This window comes from Melozone crissalis, unplaced genomic scaffold (assembly GCF_028551555.1).
Source record: "Melozone crissalis strain CALT ecotype California unplaced genomic scaffold, PUWL_Pcris_2 ptg000013l_1, whole genome shotgun sequence".
Lineage (NCBI taxonomy): Eukaryota > Metazoa > Chordata > Aves > Passeriformes > Passerellidae > Melozone > Melozone crissalis.
Genome location: NW_026535791.1, coordinates 6,053,672 through 6,074,659, shown reverse-complemented (window position 1 = coordinate 6,074,659; position 20,988 = coordinate 6,053,672). Strand labels below are relative to the sequence as shown.

Sequence of the window (20,988 nt, the reverse complement as noted above, 5' to 3'; positions counted from 1 at the left end):
CTTTTGGGTTAGTACCAGAACATAACAATGCAGTAAAGGAAAAGTACCGTTCTTGTTACACTGCAAAGTGATCCTGGAAGAAAAATTTTCCTGTGTTTTATTTATTTATTTAAGATATTTATGTGTATTTAGAAATCCTTGAGTTTATAAAAAGGGAATACAGGCCTTGGCATGGAAATAACTGAATTTTTTCCCCAACTCTTGATGTAATTCTTCTGTAAGAAACTACTTAGAAAATGTAGCAGTAGAGTGGATCCTCCTCAATGCCAAAAATTGAGTTTAAGGACATTTGATGTCCTTAAGGAATTTTAAAATTGTTTGCCCAGACAGTTTTACAGCAGATAGTCCGTGTATTTTTCTTGGAGTAGAATTTTCTATTTTCTGTTTTACTAAAACCAGGTAATGTACATACATAAGACATTTAAAAAATAACCCTTCAGCTGTGATGCTAGTAGAGGCGTAGGGAGATGGCATAAGATCTGGATTTGTGTGCTACAAGTTATCTGAGCTGAGCCCTCTGTTCTTCTGTTCTCTGGAAATGTGAAATGAGATAGAGCCAGTGAAAGGCACCCTGAGGGTTGCTGGTGCAGCCAGAAGCCATGGGAAAGCCAGTGCAAATGGAAGCAGTCAGCAGTAGGTACGTGCTAAAACATAGCGAGTGCTGTCTGAGCTGCTGGGTTGAGGAATCTGCGTGGGCTGTGCGAGAGCCAGCCCCGTGCTGAGCAGGCCTGTTGATGCTGAGGCAGTCAGACTGCTGGTGTGCAGAGAAACTGAAAAACCATGCTGGACAATACTTTATTTTCTACTTATTCTTGTTTTGAGAGCGCAAAAGAAATTTTGTAAGGATGAGATTTTTGGGAGCAGTGATCCAAGCTCAAGGCAAGACTCGTCTGCTTTCAGAATTATGTGCTGTGGTGGAATACCAGCAAATGAAAGGGCTGTTCAGTGGTAGAAATTGAAAAAGCCTTTGGTGGCAGTGGGAACAGATGGGAAAAAGGCAATATTACTGCACCAAAAGAATTAATTTTGTAATAATAAGCAATAGGATTTGTTTAATTGAGCTCTTCTAAGTTTAAAGGTTTAAGTTGTGTTTAAATGTGAAATGGCATTGTTTATTTTCATTATTCTTGTAAAATTTAAATAATATTCTCTACCAGGAATGGTAATGAAATCCATTTGATTTTTAAACTAATACTACAGAATGGTAAAAAAAAAAAGCAGCTCTTGTGAGTTAAATACTTGAATATATACAGTAAGGTTTAGCATTACTAAACTAATTCAAAATGCTGTTAAATCCCTTGATTTAAATTACTCCACTGTGCCATGACCTGATGGAATTAGAAATTAATCTAGAAGATGCAATTAATACACTAATATCTCTCATGTAATACTTAAAATTAATTATTTTTCTGTGTGTATTTTGATCACTTAAGTTATTTCCTTGCATCCATCCCATATCCCATAGAAGTAGGCTGAGGGATCACCTCAGGAGGGAGGACGGATATCTACCGTCTGTCCTTCTGGGCTGACTGGGGAAATAGTGAGGGCCAGTTTCATAAACAAGCTGCCAACAACCTTGGCTCTCTCTTCAAACTTGTGTAGGAGAGAACTTGGGAGAATGCTGTTATAAAGGAAAAAATAATCTTCCTAACAGTAGGGGGCAAATAGGCAGCATTTAACCCACTTAAAAAGGAACAGGCAGTACAGGAATTCCTACAGGTAGGTTTTGAGGAAGGTAGCCTTCAAGATCTGGTATTTCTGTTTGCTGCAATGGGAAGTTCTGATATTTTGTGAAAAATTAAGAGCTCTTCTGTGCTAGTGAGAACTCCCTGTTAATTTCCATCTGTCCTGCATCCCAGGTGACTTTTGGTGAGTTAACAAAACACTGCTTATCTTTGAGAGCTTTCCCCAGTGGAGCACAACACTTGTAACAAGTGTTGTCTGATTAAAGTTTTTTCTAGCTATGGTCAGTCCCTTTCCTAATGCTTTTTACTTTTGTTAACTTAGCACATGGAATCTGCGTACTATGGGTGGGTTCTTACTGCAGTAAGAACACTGGAGAAACTTTGAGTGCAATTGTTAGGGAGAAATATGATAGGTAAATGGAGTTCTTTCAGAGACTTGTGGAGCATGATTTACTTTCAAAATATGCTGGTGGTATGGAAGAAGGTAATTATTTTTGATGAAGGTCATTTCAGTAGTAAACATTAGAAACAACTCAGTTTGAGCAGTCCAGATTGTTTTGGAAGCTGCAGGCAGTTGAACAATGTATTAGAATTTAAGCAGTATATTTTTATAACATTTAGAAGCAGAAAATCTAAACCATTTTCAGAGGGTGAATGCATCCTGGAAACATGGAGCAGTTATCATGATTAACCATTGGAAAACACTGTTGTGTTCAATCCTGTAGTAATGTGCCCAAAAGTCCTTTGAGGACCAAAAGGAGTAGTAACAAGAACCCAAAGGTGCTGTGCTGGGTTATGGGGGAGTACCTGGGACCTGCCAGTTTCTGATGTGAATGCTTTCAGATAACACGTGAAAGCTGGAAGGACTTTGAAAAGAAAAAAGTTTAGAAAAAAATATTAGAGGATGCTTTATGGTATTTATTTAAGAACTCTTCTTTCCTCATCTTATTGGTAAGTAAACCATAGTGCATAAACGTAATGGAAACTTTCATAATTTAAAAAAGACGTTTATGTATCTGGTGGCATCACTAATGGGCAGCTAATCCAGTTAGATATGGCTGGTAACAGTTTGCTGCAGAGTGAGTAAATATCATAAATACCTAATGATGGGAAACTCAGGAACAATCAACATGATCATCTAATACTACTATGTAAAGATTTCACTCTTGGATCCAGAATTGCAAAGTGTGTATTTAATGTATACACATGAACTAATCACTTCAGGTAGTTCCATTGTGCAGTGATGCTGTTTGGATCAACCTTTCATGCTGCAATTTCTGTTGAGGAATGCTTTTTCTGTATTAGATGGGCAGGGAGACAATGTTATGTAAAGTCATTGATGTCATGGTATGGTGGCTGATAAAGCAGACAGGTGGGATGAGAGATCTGAGACTGATGTGCAAGACATCCATCCTTGTGCACCCTGCTGCTGGGGTGGTATTGGACTGCTCAGGATCATTGTATGGTATGTTGTTCAATGCTTTAGGGACAGCCTTTTAAAAATCTGGCAAGTCAACTTTGCCATGGAGACTTCTATGCCTGAAGAATCTTTTCAGTCTGTTATTTTAAATTATGCATGCCCCAAAGCAAGTATAAGTCATAAAATCAGAAAATACCAGGGTGGAAGGGACCTCAAGGATCATCTTGTCCAACCTTTCTTGACAAAAGTACAGTCTAGACAAGATGGTGCAGCACCTTCTCCAGATGCATTTTGAAAGTGTCCAGCATTTGGGAATCCATCATTTCCCTGGGGACATTATTCCAAGGCTAATTGTTCTCATTGTGAAAAACATTCCTTTTTTGTCCAATCAGAATCTTAACAGAGATAACTTGTACCCATAAGCCCTCATACTTTCCTCATGTGTCTCCTTGTAGAATAGGAGTCTCCAGCTTCTTTCTAGCCACCCTCTAAATACTGGAACATGTTGATAAAGTCTCCCCTAAGCCTTTCCTCAAGGCTGAACAAACCCAGTTCTCTCAGCCTCTCCTCATATGGCAGAGTTTGCACTCCTTTGATCATCTTTGTGGCACCTCTCTGGGCCTTCTCCGGTTTCTCCACATCTCTTTTGAACGCTTCTAAGCCTGTCCATTAGATAGGGAGATGAACAGCTCATAAATTCAGATGTTGCTCTGTTTCATGTTCAGTCAAATAGACTTTGATGGTTTTAATGTAGCAGCACAAAGGCATTTTGAGTTTTGTGAATGTGAAAAGGAATATTAATTTCAGCTTTATCCCTGAAAAGTTCAATGAAAAAACCAGGGAAGAGCCTTTTACATGTTTCACTGTGTTCTTTTCCTACCTTGGTAAGAGCTGCTTCTCTTTTTCCTTTACAAAGAATGTAGTAGCTGAAAGGAAACTTTCTTCATGTGAAAGAAAAGAAAGAAAATGAGAAAATGAGTTTAGAAGATCGTCAGCAGAAATATTTCGTGGGGTTCACAGAGGGTCTCTTTGTACCAAAATGGGAGAACTACAGATATGAACCAAGTCCCTGAATGAGGCAATAGTTTGTTTCAAATGGCATACCAGTAAAATTCTTTTTTTTTTCCTCTCACCTCTTGTACATTTCTGAAGAGGACATAGAAAAAGCCCATCAGGAAGTTCATAAAGGTCAAAACCTTTATGATTGTCAGCAACTTGGAAAGTATTGGGTAAAGGCAGTAAATAAGTGGAGTATACAGTGACTGTATCGTGGGCAGTATGTTGTTCTGTTGCACCTTACAAAGTTAAAATGTCATGAGTTGAAAATGTGCTTCCTCATATTTATGCACAACATAGACCAGCACAATTACTCAGCTAAACAAACAGGACATTTTCAATTATAAGGTGCCATTACCTTTGTGTGTTCTTGTCATTTATGAAATCAGTGGGTGGTTAATTAAATTGCTCCTTTGGACTCTCCTGAAGGCTGTGTATTAATTATATTTTAGTGGTGGTGTGCACATTTCTCAACTTTTTAATGAGGGTAGAAGTTGTTTACCTCTTCCTTTGTGAATGCTGGTTTTTTTTTAGGTTGGTGTAATACGGGGTTTTGTGGTAGGTTTTTTTCTTTCTTTCCCATAAATCTCATTATTCAGCTGCTCTTTGCAATCATGTGGCATGCCTTAGTTTAAATGAAATCTTAAAATGTTAAATTTCATGTTGCAAAGCACTACTAAAGCTGTAGAGTCTGTGTGTTAAACTCCACGTTGTTGGAGGGAACAGGTTCAGCACTCAAGAGAGCAGGCTCCCTTCAGCCACTCAGGTCTTTTGAAAGCAGTTCTGGGGCTCACAGCCAGAATTCTTGTTCAGCACGTTGGCTGAGCAGGCAGATTTTGGCTGCCCTCCTTTCCTCCGTAGAAGGAGCAGCACTGATGCTTGTGAGTGCAGAGGGAGGCTTGTGGTGGCAGTGCTGGGTTGGGGAGCAGCTGTTGTGTGGCAGGGTAAGGGCTGTGCTTACACCCCCTTCCTTTGCTGTGTAGTGTTTCTCCATGCTGTTGCATACAGCTGAGATCCTCGTGGTAAAAATCGTGCTGTCCTAGCAAATGCCATTTCCAGCTATGACTTTAATCAATGACACGTGTGCTGAAGGAAGCCCATGTAGGTGTAGTGCTGATGTGCTCACAGAGGAACACAGTAGCTGGGATTGGTTTGTGTTGGTTGGTTCTTCAGCTGAAATGGGGCATTATAAGTAGGTGTAAAAACCCACGGAAAACACCACTAGCCTAGCAGAGGTATCATTGACATTGTCATTTTAATGCTGTTGGAAATGTCTCTAGCAGAGGTCAAAAGTTTTTTTAGTGCAATGCCTTTGAAATACCATCACAGGTTTTATCTCATGGGAAGGAGCAGAATGGGCCTCAGTTCTGACTGGACAATTTATTTAACTGGTCTGATGGTCTCACCAGGGGTGATGTCTCATCTAGGCCATGCAGCTCTTCCATGAAGCAGAATGAAATCAGTTGTCTTCATTATGCTGTTTATCCAAGCCTGTTTGTTTAAAGCCACACCAAGCTAAGAAGAGGCAGGAAAAACAGATTTGTTGCTTTTTCATAGGGATGATTTACTTTGCAGTGATATTTTCTCAAGTGGAGGATATTATAAAGGCCACCCTCAAGTCTTCTGAAGTATCCACTGAGACCTCAAACTGAACCCTTCGCTGCTGGAGAATGCTCTTCTACTGCTCATTTATCATGGTGTTTGTAGATTTGGAGGGTTTTTTCATCTACTTCATGGAACTAAGTGAAGGAAGAGGACAGTCTTTAGGGATATGGTGGTTATCACATTTAGCTGGTTGTCGACTCTCCCGTGTGTAATTTGTGTAATGTCCAATATAAGGGAAAAATAATACTAAAGTATTCAATTTGTAAGTGGAGTTACTAGACTTTATAAAAGCTGCTGTGGAAGATAGTTGTAGTTTGTGGCTCTGCAAATAAGCATGGTTTTATAGTATTCAAAAAGCCAGAAACTTAGTTAATGTGAAAGAAAACCATAATAATATTTCCCCTCCTTTTTTAATCGACAAAAGTAAAGCAATTTCAGGGTGTAAAACAGACTTTCTGTGTTGAGTACACCTCTAATATTGAGATATTGAATTATATATGGAAATTGAGACTTTGTCAGAAAGTATGTGCAGTTTTGAAAACAGTCTCAGTATTCCACTTTAAATTTTTTCTTTAAAAAAGCAAAATTTTCTGAAATAGAGGAGTGGAAGAAAGAAGAAGGATGTTACATAATCTCCTTGGTTGTTTTTCTTGCAAACATTTTGTTGCTTTACATAATATTTATAGCATATAGGACGACAGGGACTGGAAATGTCCCATGTGTGTTGTAAAGCCACTGTACACACAGAGTTACTGTAAGGATTCCTGCACAGGTCATTCCTCTGTTCTGTGGGGTGTGCTTGCAAAACTGTGAGGCGCTACGGGGAGTAGCAAGGTTTCATTATGCATTCACAAGAAATGGCTGGCAACATTTTAGCCTGCAGTTAATTTTAATGTTGAATTTAGGTTTTGAAAAGGACACGGTGTGAGAGAGTGCCTGCAGATCTTCTACATTGGCTGCTGCTCCGGTTAGTGTTTGCTGAGCCACAGCTGTTGGGGCTTCACTCATATTCGTGTGAGGTTAGGTGATTAATTTACTGCTTTAAGGAAATCAGACCCTGAGAGCTGCTTAGTGGCTTTAGGAAGAACTGGTCCTGTTTTAATTACCCATTGGTGAATTAATTTGTGTGTACCAGCATGCCGACAGCCTTTTTCCTTGGAGTTCCCTGTTACCGGGTGATATCCCCTCCTCCAGGAGATCAACAGTACATTCTTCTTTTCCTTTTGGCAGGTGTTCTGTGTTGCCTCCTCTGGGATGGAAGGCTAAGAAATGTAGACTAAAAGGATGATGAAGGGAAGGGGCTGTCGTGCTCTGTGTTACAGGTTTTGTAACAGATCCTGGGTTCTGGCTGCCAAGGAATTGTACCGGGGTGTTTCCAAGGCTCTGCTCGGCATTTTAAGGATGCTTCTCTTCAGAGGCTGGGTGCCGAGTCCTTAACTGCAGGTTAGACCCTGTGATGAGAATGACAAACAAGAAATGAGGGGGATGCTTTTGATTTGGCTTGTTTCAAATGCATAGGCTATTCATACATGAAGTGGAAAGTGAGTCTCTTTTAAATTAGCTGGTTTGTGCTTTTTGATTATTTTTTAAAATTTTTTTTTCCTGGGCTTTTTCCTAAATTATGTGATTCTCTGGTATGTTTTGTTTGTTTTTTTTTTTATTAACAGGCTGGTGTTTTGCAGAATGCTGCGGTCAGGAATCTAGATTTCATTTGACTAAATACAAAGGCTCTTTCTGGTGATTTTTATGTATGCGTGCGAAATTTTTAAGATTAAAAAAAATTATAGCTAGTGCAGTTTTAAAATTCAATTTTAAATACACATTTCCTGCGTTACGTGAGATAATACAAAGATAAAGAGTATCTTTGTAGTCAGAATGTGAGAAGAAGTGAAATAAAATGAAACATTTATGCAGATACAAGCAGAGGTCTGTGTACCTTCTGCCTGAAATTAAACCAACGTCCTCCTTTCTCATGGCTATTTGTATTATTTATAATTGCATGAGATGTGTATCGAGAGGGTGGCTGGGAAATAAGCTCTTAAATGTGAAAGCTCTTTGGTCTCCTAGGATACGTATGTAGTAATAGTTGTACAGTTATCCATAAGGTTTTCCATTGGGCATCCTAGAAACCCTGTAAACTTCCAGGTAGCCTTTATTAACCACCTTGCAAAAAAAGGTTGCTCATTTTGCTAGGCACCGTGCAGAGCATGCAAACTTTAAGTAATACAAGTCCTTTGATTAAGACTTTTTTAAAAATGAGGAAGGGATGACAGGCTTCTGGAAAACAGAATGAGAAACTAAAGATCATTCAGGCATTTGCTCCTTCTATTTTCACTAAATCTGTTTGCCTTCAGGGTTTGTTGATGTATACGAATTTTGAAAAAACTTCACTTAATGTTTTCAAGTGGAAATGTTTGTCTGAAAGAATAACTCTCATTTTGCTGTTTTTCCAGGATTTGAGGAGGGGAAGTAAGGGAAGAGAAAAATGGGGGAGCAATTAGGGTGTCAGGTCCGGCTGTCAAGCATTGTTTTTTTTTAAGTGAAGATTGGAAATTGTTGGAGAGGTTCAGTCATTTTGTTGGTGATTTTTCTTACTCCAAGCATACTGTGTATAAATGTTAAACCTAATTATTTGGGATAAGGTTTTATAGCAACTTCATTGCACACTTTGGCCCCCAGTTTTCCACTAACTAGGAATCTCTAAGCCAAAGCACCCCCTTGGTTGCATTTGAAAGTTTGAAGGGAGTCAGGAGGCCAATGGAAAACAGGGGTCACCAGCCAGCCAGAGCCTCAGTAGATGTGCTGTTCTCCAAATCTGTCATCTAGAAAAAACCCACACCTTTTATTATATATAGGAAAACTGCAGTGATTTATTTTCATGTACTCAGTGGAAACAAAAAGAGTCTTTGTAAACCCTTTCTGGTTTAGATTCCATTTAGTAATAAGGTTTGGCTAAAGCTAAAGCAACAGAACATGCTTTAACAGCAAAGTATCAGTTCAGAATTTAACTTTGTTGAAACTTAATATTCAGTTAAACTGGTCTGTGTGGACAAGCACTAAATCTGAGTTCATACATTTCTAGTCCTGAAGTTTACAAAGGGAAATGTGTGCAAATTACTCCCTTCAGCCAATGTATGGTATATTATTGTAGTAGCTTTCCAGTGTAACTTCTTGGTTCCATGAGCAGTTTTATCTTTTCCATCTTAAAATTCTTCAGCTAGCATGGCCTTTACACAACTCTGTCATCCCTGTATCTTTTATTTACAGTGTCATGTTGCCTGGGATATTATCTATTATCTTATCCCATATGACTGATATTAAAAGTCAGTGTTGCTTGTAGTTGAGTCTCCTGCTCTTGAAGCAAGTTGTCTCATTGTTGAATGAAACTCTCATCATGTTCTTGCCTGGACTTCTGGTTTTCACATTGCACACAGAAAGGACAGGATAAAGGCTTGTAATTACTGCGTTTGGCCTCCTCTCGGTTCATTAAAGTGAAATTACTAGTTTTTTCACTCTGAAAATCAGTGGAAATCAAGGCTGTTCTCTTACTGCAGTGTTAAACAGTTCTTCACACTGATGTGTGAAAAGTTTGGTTTCTGACCTAAATGCCTGTGTCTAGGTGGAAACTGGTAACTGTAGAGCAAACTATTGTTTGCTTTACACTAGACCCTGTTCCTCTGAGTCACTGCACCACTCTGAGCTTGATGGTAAGTTTGAGGTACTTCTTAAAAGCTCTGGATTGTACAAACAGGAAGTTTGCAGATTAACTTCTGAGTAACTCATTGAATCCTTGTTGCTGCTGATAGGAACAAAAAAGCTTGGAAGTCTATTTCCAAATAACCAGTTGCATGCTAGGCCTGTTGTGTGAAGATATCCTGGCCTTATGAACACAGCAGCTACTGCTCCTGCCTCTGTATGAAGGGTAGGAGGTATCTACCGCCCCTCTGGTCCTTGTGTTGCATTTCTGGCATCCTACAGTCTTTGTGCACAGCACTGCTCCCTTTTTGAGGAAAAGAAATATGTCCCATGGGAATGTGCATCCTTATCTTGGAGACACTGTAATACCTTGGGATCGGTTGCACAGCTCCCAGTGGAGCGGGAGTGCTGTCTGGGGTGGTTTCTAGCTTTTGGACAATATAGCTATGAAAAGAAAAAAGTTACAAAGTTTAAAAAAATGTTTCATGTAAGTATCTGGCATAAAACATGTGAATGTGTTTAGTATGAGTTGGGAGTTTAAAAAAAAGTATGGAAATAAAAGGTGGTTTGAATTTTTTATGTCTGTGAACCTAGCCTAACTTGTTGAGAAGTGCTTGGTTTGGGAAAATGAGAGTTGTGGTTAGGGAGTGCACAGAAGATGGATACTCCAGAGGGTGAGTCGTCTGCCTTTTAAAGACCTTTTTCCAAAAGCACTGCTAATGAAGTAATATCCTTCAAAGCAAGACTGGTATTTTAAAAGCTAGCTCTTAAGGGTTGAATACATAGAATAAATGAGGAAGCAAAAATTGTATCATCCCCCACAGATGCAAAATTTCAGCCTGCTGAGAAGAGATTGGACAGGGAGGAGGAGGAGAAGGTTGGCTCCTTCCCGATGTAGCATGTTTTTGTCAGTCTCTGTTGCTGCATCCATCTTGACTGTGGGTACAGAAAAGTGGTGCCTGAAGTTAGGAATCTGAACTCTTCAGCACACTACTCCTTTACCACTGTCTTCCCAAAACGTGGGGACTTGGAATTCCTTGCTGATGTGAGTAAATGTCTTGTGTGTATTGTACAAATTCATTGTTAACTATCTTAAGTGATTTGCATTTTTCTTTCATAATTTCATGTCTTCGGTTTTTTTAACAACTTGGGGTTTGTCTGCCAGATGAGTGTCGCAGTTGGACTCCTGATACCTCCCCACCCTAGCAAACTTCTGAGCTTTGCCCCTGTTTGCTTGTAGCCTTCTGTGAGGACTTAACTCTCTTTTATTGAGCAATTTTTTTCTAGTTTATTTCTTGATTTATAGTTCTATTAATGTATCTCTTCTGTATAATCTCTGCATATGGCTATCAGTTTGGTGTTTTACATAGATGCTGCCAGTTACTTGTTTTTAGTGTCATTTTTTTCTTTAGTTTTATTTTTTGCTACTCACTTAGAAGATAATTTTAATTTTTTACCTTTCTTTAGGAATATTACCTTTTCGTAAAGAGAACAAGACTACTGAGGAAAGCGGACAGAAATGCTGTAACAGCAGCTCAGTTTTCCCTCTTCCACATTATTCATTCTGCAGAGGGGAGTTAGGAGATTGCTGTTTAACATTTAGCCCCTGTCACTCGTGTGAGAATACATAGCAGGGCCTGCTGTGTGTGTGCACTGCTATGCAGCTTTGCTAAGATTTCTCACTTGAATCTTAAAGAACAGTTTCTCAATAGTGTTACAACTGAGGTAGTTTCTTTCTGAGGGCACTAACAGGAGTCAGAAAATGTGCTAAAGCAGCCAAACTCTGCACCTCAGGCAGGTAAAGAGATGCACCCTAGAAGCTTCCCTATGTAATAGCTAGTGAAATTCTATTTTTTTACGTGTGTGTGTATATATATATAACATGCAATCAGCCAAGCTAACAAGGAATGTGAAACAAAAAGCTGGCAAACATGGTTAGGGAGTAGAGAAGTGTTTTTAGAAAAAATGCCTGTTTTTTTCATTCAATAACTGTTGTCTCTGCTCTTTCTTGGTGGCTGTGTAATTACAGGGGCTGAAGTGGAGAATATATGATTCCTACAGCAGGACTAAAACAAATGCAGTCTTTCTTCCGTATTACTTGTGTCTGTCAAATATGTATAACCAGACTGGATTTTACATAGTCAACTCAATGTCCACTTCCTTTTCTGAATCCTGTCTGGAGGCCTCAGATCAAGCAGTAGTCTACTCTGTATGTAAAGACCTGTTTACATACAAAGTATTTAAATGGGCTTTATTTAAGATAATATTTGTATATATTAAGACTACAACTTCTAGATCTAACATGTTCTTATTATGTAAATTTTGCTGATGTGTGGAGCCATTTATTTTCAGTATCTGTACAGAGTACATCTGCTGCAGTATGACAGGTAGCCTAATTGGAAGGTCTCAGTGTAAAGCTTTTAATTTATGAAAAGCATCCTACAAAATAATATGAAGGTATTTTGCACAAGTCATGTTCTGCCTTTTTTATGTCCCCAAAGCTGGGTCAGGCAGCTGGCTCTGAAAAGAATCTTTTTTCACGTATCAGAAGGAAAGTTTCTCCTGGAAATTAACTGGAAATCAAGTTATATACAGCAGCGAAGTGAAATGTCTTCAGCAGACTTAACAGGGAGAGGCACAGCCATCATCCTGAAGTGTTAAGAATCAAATTGTCTTTATTGTGGAGTTAATTCAAGTGTCGGCTAGTGCATGGCATCCTAACATAATTCCCAGGCACAAGTAGAGACTGCTCAGCCAGGGCAGAGAGTGAGTCACCTGCTTGCCAGGGGGTGGCCAGTGCCAGCCCAGCTTTCCCTGATCCTGGCTGTGCCGGGCTGCAGACCAAGTGGGGCAGTTGTGGTGGGGAGTCGGTCACTCTGCAGGCAATACCCTGCTCATGGGCAAGTCGTAATTAGGCCTGTGTGTAGGTAGCTTGAGTTAAATACTCTCGACTATGGGCTCAAGAAGGCTCTTATTTTCCTCTTTCCTTTGAGAGTTCTGATGTGGTGATACTTGTTTTATTTCATTAGGGAGAAAATAAGCACTCTCGGCAGGGCAGACTGGTTTAAAGGGTTGCCTTAGCTCACCAAGTGATGTTGCTTAGCTGCTGGGGTTTGGCAGGTCGAGGCTGAAAATTGAAGCTGCAAGCTCCAGACCAAGTCTAGACCATTCTCTGTGCTCTTTCTGCTGAACTTTTAAGTTTCTTTCTCTGGCCATGGGTTGTCATGGGTTCCTTGCAGGCCATGGGCACTCACTCCTGCAGAGGATTCTGCCTCCTTTCCTGCGGGAGGAGGACAGTGTGTAGCTTATCATTTATCTGAGCTGTCTCTAAACCATGTCCTCTTGGCTCTGTCTTGCACAGATCTTAGAAATGCTTGTTTTCAAAGAGATCGGAGGTTTTTGTTAGCTTAGGAGGTAGCTTCATTTTTTCACCCTATGTCTAAGCTGAAAAACTGCTTAGTAACAGCATAGTTTACCTTTGAAAATAGCCTTCCCCATCACTCAAGTTGTGATTGATTGGGGAAAACCAGCTGTAACCAGTTACGCAAGGTGGCATATGCCTGAAGGAAGAGATGGGATGGTGTTTCTCTGAAAATAGTTAAGTCCTACAATTTAACTATTCAGAAAGTTCTTTTATCCTTTCCACCCCTCCACCTCCAGCTTCTCTCTGTCATCAAAGCCATTTCATGATTAATCCCAGTACTGTCTCCCTGAATTTCCTCCGTGCACACCCGTTGGCATGGGGGTTGGTTATAAAGAAGTGCGGGAAAAGGGAGCATAGCTCTTGGATTCCTTTATTTCCTTTGAATCGCTACTGCTCCTTAAAATTTGAATTAATCAAATCAAATTCTCTCTGTACATATCCAGGAATGAGCTACGTTTAATCTAGTTAAGTGTATTCTGTTCATCCACAAAAGTCCCTGTTTCAGGGCAAAGTGCATAGGGGAGGGCTTTCCAGAAGGTTTAGCATCTTGATGGACAGCTTTCTGCTGCCTTCATCTCTCCCAGCAGAAAGGGTGGCACATATGGCAAGGGCTGGTGGACAGATTGTGCGGCAGAAAATATCCATGGCGGATAAGCAAATGTTTTACTCTTTCTTGCTCTTCTCCTCTGCTCCATCAGGGAGAAGAAAGCCTCACTAATTGTCTCCTTGTCTTTTTGACTGTTGGGATACTTTTTTCACTTCCACTGGATATAAAGGCCCACCTGTTACAGCCGCAGTAATTAAATACTGCTTTCCTTATTCTTTTTGTGCTAGGAAGGAAATTTGTCTTCAGGTCTCCTGGCAGGTAAGTCTGTGTTTTTTCACTTCTATTTAATTATGTTTCTATTTACTTTTTCACTGCTGCAAAAATCCAGAAACAAGTTTAGGTACTTGCAAGGTTCTTCTAGGTTTTTTTAATGCACTTAGGCCTAAAACCTGCTCTATTGTTGAGAGTCCTGGGAGCATCCTTAACTCCCCAGGTGCTTGTCCTGTGTTGTTTCTAGCATGCGGTGATTTCTGACACAAAGCGGGATTAGACCCCAGAAACAGGCACTTCACTTTCCACTTAATGAACATTTAATGTACGTACAGAAAACAGATCTTGCAAACTGTAAAATGAGCTCCTACCTTTTGTCTTACGAAACATGATGGCAGGGAAAGGCAGATACTTGAGCAACACTTTTATAGGGTGGGTAGCAGTGCCTACTGAAGAGACGGTGCAAGTTCAAGTTCTTTCATGGGGTTTGTGCTCCCTGCAGACCAGGACATCTGACTAGCCATCCAAACCTGGGTGGCTCTAATCTAGCTTGGCTTGTGTGTCGTATTTCCTCCTTTTTCAGCATTGCTCTTGTTCAGTAGGACTATGCAAAATTTAGTCTGTAGATGTGTAGCTGTATCTTTGTTTGAGATTCATACTCGTCTCCTTTTCTTCTATGCCGAGATGATTTATTGGATATAGCTCTGTATTTTCTGTAAAGAATGGGTATTTCATTGTAGGAACCTCCATAGAGTCACAGTCCTTATCTTTCCTGTCTCATTTGAGACCAATTTGACTAAAGTAAAGCTATTTTAATCTCCTGATTAATAGAAGCCGTTCCATTTGTGCCACAGAAGATGGCTGCAGCAGGATTTTTGCGTGTTTGAGCAAAACCTTCTGCCCACTTGTTTTATCTCTGGGCACCGAGTCCCGCTTTCATCCTGTCATCCCCTGATGTCGAGCAGCCCTGGCTTTGAGGTGCTGGTTTTGGGACGTGGGTGTCATCCATAGTCTCTCCTAAGGGTGGTCAGTCTTGTGCTGCCCCTCGGTTTCCCCATTCCAGACGTGCCTTTGGTAGCTGAGATCCCCTGGAGCTCTGCAGGTGGCTGTGGGGCAGAGGGGAGCACGGGCAGTGCTCCTGTGGTCGCCCAGCCTGGCAGCGTCTCACGCCCCTGTGCAGCAGGGACCCTTAACGCTGTGATGGTAATTAAAGCCCGTTGCCACGGAAACGCAGCACTCCACAAATACAAAACACAACTTACGGTCCTGTTAATTTTCCCAAATGCTCCTTATTTGTCAGATTTAACCAGGGTTTCATGTCTCGTCCTTGAAAAATGCTGGACTGTGAAAATACCCAGCAAGGGAGTGCGTGTGTACTTTTTTTTTGAGGAATTGCATATAAAAATCCTCACCTCTGGGGCAGGGAAGGACAATCATCACCTGTGACCTGTTGCCTTTGCAGTGATGGTGCCACATCAACACCTGGTGTAAGGATGACTCCTTGTCTGTGAGGGCATTCCTTTGATGGAACAAAAAGACTAGCACAGAGGCAAAAAATAATCTCTGGAGAGACGGTTTTACTGCAAGCCCAGCGTTGCCTGGTTGTGGTTCAGTGAAACAAAGTCACCATTCAGGCACAATATTATTTAGTTTGCATATAAAAATTCCAGTCATTCTGCTGAACAACTTAAAAACATGGAAGAGGTTGCTCATCAGCACAAAAAATAGGTGTGTTGGGTAATTGGCATATGGGGCTGCAGCGATAGCAGAAATTGCTGTGCCCTGTCCATCTCTTGTAGATTTCTGACTCAGAGCTGCCAGGTACCATGTTTTGTCAAAGCATTAATTTGTTTGCATTTTCAAAAGAGGAGGAGTCTAACAGGATTATTGCCTCATAAACTTGGACAGGGATTGAATCGGGGTTTGATGTTTGAAGGCAGTGCAGCCTTTGGATATCGGTATAATTTATTTGGATATTGTAAAGTCAATATATGTTGCTAGTACTACTTCACTTGTTTGCTATATGGCTTTAATATTAAAGCAGAGATTGTATCTAATGAGCTAGGTCATGCTTACTGGGAGATGGGAAATAACACTTTTCCCCTGTGGTGATGTTTGCTAGCTTTTTATTCTCATTATGTTTTTTATTAATTTCTTGTGTCTTTTATTCTTTCACTTAAGCTAGGGTCTGCTTTGAGAACCGTTATAAGTCATCAGCCTGATGCTGTAATTCCTGTGAAGAATACTGCACTGGGAACTAAGAACTAATGTTTAATTAATGTTATGATGTGGTTTTAAGCAATGGGTTTAACCACTGTCTAGTTTTTCTTTCCTGGGGCTTATGTCAAACACTCCTGACTGCTCAGAGATCCTGTTCACAGCCATGGCATTTGAATAAAGCAGGGGAATTTGAAAATTATGAGACCCTTCTTTGCTAGCTTAGGCAATCAGGGACTATTGTCCATGGAGAACAGATTGTGGAAATCCTGTGACATTTTAAAATTAAGCCAGCCTTTCCTGAAATCCAAGATGGATGCCTGTGCTGTTGTTCAGAGTTATTGATTAGTGTGTGTTAGATATTACCCCTCAAGGTCAAATCTTGCCAGGCCAGGACTGCCTGAATTTAGGGTCACATGAAATCTTCTGAATAGCTGTTACAATTTTTACCATATGCTCTCTTGCGACACTGGAGAGGAATAATGCAGGGTTACATACTGAGGTGTGCCTGTGATTCCTGAAGCAAAATTTTGGGATCTCATCTCCTCTGAGATGAAGAGAAGAAGCAACCAAATACCCAGTGGCCTTTAATCAAAGGGAAAATACAGGTGGACGGTTTTTCACTTGCTGCTGGTTTAGATTACACAGAAGAAATTAATGCTTGATTCAGTGGTTAGATAGATCTCAGTGCAAATGCATCCCCCTGGTTAGAGAGTTCTGGTTAGAGGTGCAGAACTGAGATTTGCATCCCAGCCATTTTGGGATACAGAGACAATAGAGTCCTCCAAAGGAACAGAGGTGTCATTCATCTCAGGGTGTTCTTTTGATGTTTGCTTTTGCTTAAGAAAATTGCATAGGCAGTTGTAAACAAAATAAAAAATTGGGGTGCATTAAAGGTAATTTAAAAAGAGATTAATTGTTAAGATGGATGTTTTGCATAGTTGCTTACTTCTGGGGTATACTTGGGTTTTTGGTAAAATTTTGAACAGTCAGTTAATGGGCTGTAAATCTCTAGGATTTTAATTAGATAATTTAGAAATAGATTGCTTAAATCTCTGAGAGCATTAATTGCAAAATACATGTTTCCATTAACTTCAAACTGGAACTAATGTTAACTATTTGTGACTTATGTAAAGACAACTACAGCTGAAAGGTTTACTTACTGCTAGTTCCAGTTTGCTTGTGATTTTCTTTTTTTTTAATACCACCCATTCAGACAGAAGGAATAATATTATGAAATCTGATGTAGGTATAAAGCCTGACATCTAATGCTTTTGTAAAAATGTGTTGAGCTTCTCCAGAGAATGTTCATTGCATCAATAAATCAGAACAAGAGGAGACCTAAGGATAAGGCTGTCCTTTTCAGTCTAAAATCACTCTTGTGCCAACTCCACTTAAAAAACTAAAATAAAAATTTGCACATAAAATTTGCAATTGGGTGTCCAGTCTTGCCCAGTTCCCAAGTGGATTGTAATTTAAAACTGAAAGCAGGGCAGCACCTGCACTATTTGACTGTTTTAATGAAGTCCTGGGAAAATTATTTTCTAGGGAATTGTATGACTTGAATAACAGGCCTGGCTGGCTCTTTTACCCACTTCATATTTTTTATAATGCTGGTTATTTTTCCTGTTTGCAGCTTTCCTGGGCTGTTATCATCCTGTGGAGCTGGTGATCTGCTGTGATAGGAGACAGAGAAAATAATATAAGGGATGCAGAAAGAGGGTTGAAGTAGGTATTATAAATGGCAGTGCTCTGGTATTGTGGATTTCAGGGATATAGTGCTTTACATCAGGGAAATTTAGACCTGACCTGTCATCCCAGCTGTTGCTCAGACCACAAACTCTGTGTTTGTGAGCTTTGTAAATAAACTGACATTTTGCACTGGGAACAGATGGTAAACTGTCTTGAGGTCAATAATTAGGCAGCTACAGTATATGATCAATAAAAATCGTGGTGATTGTTTCCTCAGTCAGGGAATGGGCTTGCCCCAAGTAGAGCACAGCAATGTGAAAGTAAAGAAATCTTGATTTTTTTTTTTAATTTCTTTTTTTCAGGTGGTGGTGGTGCTATCCCTTTCTTCCACAGCTCTGCTGGCAGAGAGGTGTGGAAGGGTGGTCACATTAGCTGCAGAAGAGTTGGTGGGCATAGCTTATATGGCATTTATTGATGATTTAAGTTACCAGGGCAGTGGCAGCACTGAGGTAATGTCAGCTGCCCAGGAAGAGCCTGTCTCCGGCCCTCTGCAGCAGAGCACATCCTGGGTTTGTCCCTGCACCAGCACCCCTGGGATGGGTCAGCCTTAGGAACAGGTGTGTCTGCTCACCTCCTGCAGTGGTGGCAATGGAGTGACTGCCTGTGTCAAGCCCTTGTAAACAGAGCCTGTCTCTGGGTATACCTTTCCTAAGACAGAAGGCTTGTGATTGTAATTTTTTACATCGCAGTGAATGCCTGATTGCTCTTCTCTGGTTTTACATTTTGTTCAAAATTTAAAGGAACTTGTTAAAAATTTTAACACAAAAAAGGATTAATTTCAACGTCCTGAAAGAGAGGTGCAGATTTGTTTGATCATAGCCAGTTATAGATGTCAAACTATCTCATGGGCATATTTACTGTATGGCACTGACTCATGCTGTGTCACAGACTACCATGTGAGTTACATGGACTTCAAGGGATAGAAATTCTGGAAGCCTTCAAGGAGATCAATTTGGGATGGTCACACTCAGGATTCCTGCCTGGATCTCCATTACAGTAGTGCTCAGAATGATGTTGGGTTTTTCCATAGCCTCAATGATAGTCTTCAACATGCTCATGGTGGGAAGTGGAGGGGCAAGTACCAATACCCACAGTCCTCATGACCAGTGACAGGATTCAAGGAAACAGCATGAAGCGGAGGCAGGGGATGTTTAAGTTGGATATCAGGAAAAAGTTTCTCACCCAGAGGATGATTGAGCACTACAATGGTATCCCCAGGGAAATGATCACAGCACGAAGGCTTACAGAGTTCAAGAATGCTTTGGGCAAATGCTCTCAGGCACATGGTGTGACTCTTGGGGTGTCCGGTGCAGGAGTTGAACTTGATGATCCTGATGAATCCCTTCCAACTCAGAATATTTTGTGATTCTGCATATCAGGACTTAGTTCTTTCTTGGGTTTTTGGTTGGTTGGAGAAGGAGGAAGAGTCTTGGTTGTAGTCAGTAGTAGGTACAGGTCTACACTTTGGGCAGCACACGTACAGTGGTTTTTGCTGCCTGTTCTGTGTGTCACTTTGCTCTGCAGGGCCTGTTGGTGTTGCAGGTACCCCCAAGTTCAATACAACTTGTGCCGTGTATTCCTCCCCTGCCTTGACTGACAAAATAATTTGGTGAAGTCACATGTCAATGCTGTGTTTTTCTAGAACATTTATCTGGTTTATTTTGCATTACATAAAGACCAGCCATTAGATGGGTCTCATCCCTTCTGCGTTAATCCAGCAGCATGAATGCAGCGAGAGAGAGCTCTGGTCTGAGCATGAGGGCCCTGTGCGCTGCTCTCCTTATCTGCTCTCCAATCTTTGAGCTCTTATATAATATATTTAAGACTGTTTTTTGACTAATCTCTTTTGGGGTCTCATCTTGCATTCTTAGTCTCCAGCAACAAAGAGCTGCTATGCTCTTCCCTTGTGAAATCCTTTCCAGAAGGTGCACATTATCTACTACAAGACAGGGCAACGATGAGCATCAATTTCCATGGCAGAATAGAAGCCTGGATTACAAATTACTATTTAATCCTTTTTACGTCAAAGGATATAATAATCCTTGTAAAATGTGCTCTAAGTCTTGTGCTTGGCTGTGTGAGGTTAAGGGGCAAAAATCAAAATAGGGAATCTTGTAAAAAGTAAGACATGAGGAAATGTGTGTGTTCGACACGAACTTCAGAATATGTTTAGAACTACACTTCAGCAGTCAGAAATAAAGATGATGGGCCAATACATAGACTGCTAGTTTTCATTTTTCTCTATCTTTTCTACTAATTTGCTAGAAAACAGTCTCTGTCCTGAGCGTTGCTTGCTGAATTGCAGTAAAGAATTTAGGTACAAAGTAAGCATTGCTCTAATTTGATTTTTTTTATCCCCCCACAAGTAAGAACATTTACCAAAACTAACAAATATGGAAGTGCCTTAAGACTGTGAGAAAATCTGTTTTATTTTCTAAATCATCATGCTATGTGCGTCAAGCAGTTTGATTCTGTAAGGGAGAGAAGGGTAAATAAGGTTGGGAGGGATAAGGATTTAGTGTTTGAAATTGCAGACTGATGGCTGCACAACTTCCTGCCCAAGCAGCTATTTTAAGAGGGGCAAAGTTTAATAACATAAAAAGTTTAGAAAATAAATCCCATGGTGACAGACCCAGAGTCTTTTCTTGCCACACTCAGTGTGCTATAACTTTGTTAGGTAAAAAGCAAAACAAGTAAGTTCTTTGAAACCAGTAGTTTCATATGATTAGTTTATCCCATATTTTTATTACTGGCCTCTGTACTAAATCAGATGGGGCATACTGGATAGAATCTGTCCTTCTTACTGTGTAGCAATCCACAGAGGAAACCTAGAAGTAAGGTTTGCAATATTTGCAATATTACTAATGGAATGAACTGGGCTAAGCTCTTTGCTGTTTTTTTCAGTGCAGTGTATTTAGAACATTACTAATAACCTAATAATCTGTATAGTCAAAATCCAGAAAACACAGTAGGACCAGATTAAAAATGTTATCTCATACTAAAGAACACAATTATTTGATCATATGACCATTATTCCACAATAGGGTATTTTTTTGCCAGATGCTAATTGCATGCTTCTAGTGTGACAATGCATAATGTGGTGTCCTTGCTGTCATAAAATGGTCATCTTGCAGGTGAAGACACTGCACTGCACCAGCTCTTATGAAGCCATAAAATGTTTGTGTTATAAAAGGATTTGTATTTATAGATTTGTTGTTGTATTTTGGGAAATCCAGAAGTCAAATGTTTTGAAGAGAACTTCCATATTTCCTGCAAAATGAATAATTTCTATTTCTTTATTTGTTGCAGAAAATGA

The 20,988-nt window shown here is 40.1% G+C and overlaps 1 protein-coding gene across 1 annotated transcript in view; it reads left to right on the top strand.

Annotated features, from left to right (window-relative positions):
- Positions 1-20,988, top strand: part of MTIF3 (mitochondrial translational initiation factor 3) — a 132,232-nt gene that overhangs the window by 42,587 nt on the left and 68,657 nt on the right. The gene's annotated exons all lie outside the window — the stretch shown is intronic.